General features: G+C 39.3%; 1 pseudogene; it reads right to left on the bottom strand.

Annotated features, from left to right (window-relative positions):
* LOC119407471 overlaps positions 1-5,136 on the bottom strand; it is an 18,962-nt pseudogene continuing 13,826 nt past the window's right edge.

Raw genomic sequence — 5,136 nt, 5'->3', positions numbered from 1 at the left:
TTAGGCCTTATTCTGTTTGAGCATCTCCATGTACAGTACATACGTAGCGATTTCTGGACGGACTCTTTAGTGATGAAGTTGACAAAGCTTTGGATGCCATCTTCTCTGTTAGACCTTAGTTTGTCAATCATCAATTGCCTCATCATGGACTTGGTGATTGGCGTATTCTGGAATAGCAAACCACTTGCTCATGGTCTGTGTGGCTGTGATGATGATCTGATCTTCAGGTAACACTTGGTCCACAAGTCATCTTCAAGGCATTTGAATTTTTGTAGAGCAGCCCTAACTGCAGTGAGATGTCTGTGTTCCTGTAGCCTTCTACATTCTGTAAGGTGTCCTTAAACCAGACAGGTGCTACAATACTGAGCAATATCTCATTCAGACCAATGCTATAACGAGAGTTATCTAGACAACCCTCGTAACCCTCGTTATCTAGATAGTTACTTGTCCTGTCCTGATCCTGTAGTCACACGCCAAAGAAAGGAGTCACCTGCCTGCAGGACTGGAACCATTAATTGCAGCTATAGTGACCATGTCAGAGCCGTAGCGATTCAGCCACATCTCCTGCATGCCTTTCCAGAACTCCCCACAGCACTCGGGACTTTTACTGTACATCTTTAAGATATCCGGGCCAGTTGAAACGACCTTGGCTTGGCTCGAGGTTATGATGAGATCTCTGCAGCCTTTATCCGTCTCCAACTTCTCCAAACTGATGCAGAACTCTGTGAGGGAATCCAAACTCAGGCTGTTGACCAGGGGACTCTGTATGTGCATCACTGACACGCCTATACTTTGATCAAAATCTACTTTGATCTTGGAAGAGGAGGACTGGTTTCTCTGCTGGGTGATCGAGATGGGGGAGACGCACACCCTGCCATGACTGCTGCCGGAGGACAGCAGTCATGATAAGACCTGATAAGACCTGATAAGCCACGACCTCTCCTCAAAGTTAAACTAAGGTCGATTTCACACCTGATAGTCTGGTAGACTCAGTTCGACTGGGGACCAAAATTCAGAACATTTGTTTACATTTTCAGCTGGTGCGGTTCACGTTCACACTGCACTGAGTCAATCAAACAACCTGTTCCCCCCCCTCGCCTGTGGTGGCGCTGCACCAAGAACTACTGAAGGAAACAACATAAAAACCTCTGAAGAAGACACTGACCGCAACTTACTTCTTCTGGAAATAAGAACAAAAATGGAGTGGCCTCAAGTTTTAGCAGTTTTAGGATTTCTGTTTAGTCTGTAGCTCATGTGCCAAAAAAATTTTTTTCAACAATGGACTCACCTTGAGTGGAAGATGATGCAGAAGATCATGGAGAATGTTGTTTTTCACACAGGGCGGCTGAGACAACTCCGTATGAGGTACTGTATGAGAAATGTGTGTTTGTTTTGGTTGTATTTACACAGAATGCCCTTCACTGTAGTCCACTTCCTGCTTTTGGAGCGGTCTCCGGTCCGCTTGCATTCACAATGCATTTGAACTGCGCTAGAGTTCACGTCAACTGAACCAAGACCTAGGTTTTTAGGCAGACCAGAGTTCACTTTTTTGGTCCACATCAGGGTTCGATTGCACATTCACACCTCCCCAAACAAACCAGACTTTCTAGGCAAACGAACTAGAATTCGATTAAAGCGGACTCAACAGGGCTGGTGTGAATGCACCCTAAAAGCCATTTTGTGAAGTTCAGAGGAGCCGGTCCAAGCAAAGTATGTGTGCCAAATGGCTAGCCGTGACTGGCTCCATCTTGATTCATATGCCTGTCGACGACAGCACACTACAGTATTCCCAATCAAGCCAATTAGTTTAATTTAAAAAATTGTTAAAATAGTGCAAAGTATGCAGAAATAGCTTGATTGCAAAAACTTACGAAAGAAACAGGAAAATAGTGTTAATGCTAAATCACCATTCACACTTTTATCAAACCAGATCAATATGGTTTTAGTGTTTATTGTGTTTATAATGAGGTTAATAAAAATGTAATTTCACAATATGCCTTCCACACATAGAATTGCAATCAGTCACATGGCAATCAGTTCTCCCAACTCTGGAAACAGGATAGTGAACAATTTTCGCCATGTTCAGACTTCAGTCTAAAGTAACTGGCTGCTGATTGAGTTTATTGTCAAGAAACAAAAAAATGCTTTTCACAGTAATATTCTTCTGATCACAAAACAATTTAATGTTTTTATTGCAAATTTGCATTGTCACTTGCCATTTTCTTGTTATTTTTCTAGTAACTTTTCCCCCCAAGGCAATAAACTCCATTAAACTAATGTAAAACATCAAACAAGTTTGAGTCTCATTTCAGAAACTGTAAACTGTTCTGTGAGACTGCACCGCTCTTCTTTGGTTTAGAGTGTTAAATAAATCACGTTCTCAGGGGATGAAGTTGATCTTAAACAGGGAACTTTGTAAGGGGAACCTCAGCTCAGGTTGATCCTCAGCCTGCTTGTTTGACTCTAAGGTTGACCGGAGCAGATGGAGTGTTGGGTGTTGCTACGTGGTGATTTTCCAAAGAGATATTTCCTTTACATCATCTTATTTATTCAGTGTGTTGTTTTTGTACTACTAGTGCTTAGTGTATTCTTAGTTTAGCATATTTCTTAGTTCATATCTTACATCTTATTATTGTTTTTCTTTACAGTTTATACTTTTGTTGAATGTAACTGGGACCCTGTGTACACATTTTCGATGCAAACGACAAATAAAGATACTTTGAATTAAACCACTTACATTTTGTAATATTCTTACTAAGTGTTCACATTCATGTTATGTTAACATGTTCTAATTTACATATATAATATACAATCATTAATAAAATCTAAGTTTGTCTAAGCAACCCTAATTTCTTTTTTTGGTTGTAAAAATAAATAAATAAAATAAAGTATGTTTGAATTTAAGGGCAGCAACACATCTCACAAAAATTGGGGCAGGGTCATGTTTACCACTGTGAAGCATATGCTGTATAAAAAAAACAATTAAAAGAGTCCTTAAACGTTAAGGAGCTGAGGAGACCAGTTGTTTATTACCCACCGCACATGTAAGTGGCCTCTTAGGTTGAGAGTCTCTTAAAATAGAGATAAAAACCTCAAATAAACCAAACAACTGTAAATGTGTTTTATGTTAAATGCTCAGTACCTTTATGGGGTGGTAGAACTGAGAAAAGCAGCCAGAGAAGAGCTGCTGGTATTATCTGATCTAGTGATTTGTGACTCTACCAGATGTTTTATACACATCTGTTAAATGTTTGTAGGTGCATGAAAAAAAAAATCTGTTTTTTTTACAGAGTCTGATTGTGAATCTTCTATTTCATGTTCATCTATTCTCATCTTCACATCCAGAAACCAGCAGCCAGTCAGCTACGAGCACAGGACTGGTTAACTATGCAAAGCTACAAACCAATATGGAGACAAGTTTAACATTTTGAAACCTTTAGGAAAATATACAAAATGAACAAAAGTGATTTAAACATGCCTCTTAGACCTTTGAAGGTTTTCTGGGCATGTTCCACTGGGAAGAAGCCACACGGCAGACACATATGTCCCTATTTTTTTTCTCTTTCATTGTTTTTTATATATTGACTACGTTTTTATTGGCCAGATCTTTAAAAAAGGCAAATGTTGTTGTTTTTAAGGAAAAAGTTATATTATGCATTTAGTACTTTTGTGACCTGAGTTTATTGCAGCTGTTATTTTAGATTACAGCCTACAGTTAAATTGTTTTACTGTATTTCATATTTTATTTATTTTTCTGTATTCAATTTTTTTAACTAAACATTTCTAAATTCCACATAATAACAAACAAACTCTTTAAAATGTCATCATTCCTTTATTTTAGCTCTAGCCTGTGTATCCAGTAGCCGTCTACAAACTGTTGAGAAAATAAAAAACTATTTGACTTGCACATGGGTTTAATGCACTTTACTCTTTGATCGTATATAAATGACACATATTTAATCAATATACTGCATTAGTACAAAAATTTTAGAAAATGTAAAATAATGACAGTTCATAGGAACATACTGTATGTGGCCTAGACCTTAAATAGAAGTGAATAAGAGTTTTAACTGATTGTCCACGGTTAAGAGGACTCTATAGCTCGTTTAATGAGACTGTTGAGGAGAGACATTCCTGCTGCCGGAACAATTGTGATAAAATTCATTCATCCACATGGTTGTTGTGTTCATTTAGGAAAGTCTCACACAGCTCTACTACTGTATGAGCTCATGTAAAGCCATGCATTAGTAATATATCAGAGCGGCCACTACTTCACATGTGAAAATGAAGGAACAGCATTTACCACGTTCATCTGTTTGGTATTTATTTTGCTTTCCTTTTATTTGTTCCTTGCTCCTCCACCCTTTGGAAATCCTTTAGAAAAAGTTACTTCGGTTGCTTTTCCTTCCGAAAATGACCTGTATCACTGTACATACTGTACATACAAAAGCCAATTAGTAAAAGTTCCACATCTAAGGAAGACAGCAGATTACAATGAATCTTCAACCTTCTACAAACGCAACAGTGGAAAGGAAAAACTCTCTTTTAACAGGAAGAAACTTCCAGCAGAACCAGGCTCAGGACGAGCGGCCATCTGCTTCAACTGGCTGAGGTTTGAGAGGAACAGGAAGGAGGAACAGAAACACAATTACAAATAGAAAACAGGTAGAGTACTCCTGAAAACTGCAGGCACAGGAAACCCAAAATGCACACAATCTTTATTTTGTGTATGTGTTTCTGTACAGAGAGGTACGGTGGCTCAGTTGGTAGAGCTGCCGCCTGTCAGCAAGAAGGTTGCCAGATCAAATCCCGGCCGAGACCTTTTCTGGTTAGAGTTTGCATGTTCTTTCTGTGCATGTGTGGGTTTTCTCCCACAGACCAAAAACATGCACGTTAGACTGACTGGTAACTCTCAATTGTCTCTAGGTGTGAGTGAGAGAGTGACTGGTTGTTTGTCTCAGTTGTCTCTATGTGTCCCTGTGATGGACTGGAGACCTGTCCAGGGTGTCCCCCACCTCTTGCACAGTGACTGCTGGATATGGGCACCAGTGACCCCCGTGACCTGAAAAGGAAGAAGCAGCAGGTAAAGATGATGGATGGATGTGTGCGTACGTGTGTGTGTATATATATATATAT

This window comes from Nematolebias whitei, chromosome 3, assembly GCF_014905685.2.
Source record: "Nematolebias whitei isolate Nwh7 chromosome 3, NemWhi1, whole genome shotgun sequence".
NCBI classification, from domain to species: domain Eukaryota; kingdom Metazoa; phylum Chordata; class Actinopteri; order Cyprinodontiformes; family Rivulidae; genus Nematolebias; species Nematolebias whitei.
Note: the sequence above shows the minus strand (reverse complement) of the source record. Positions and strands in the feature narration are given on the sequence as shown.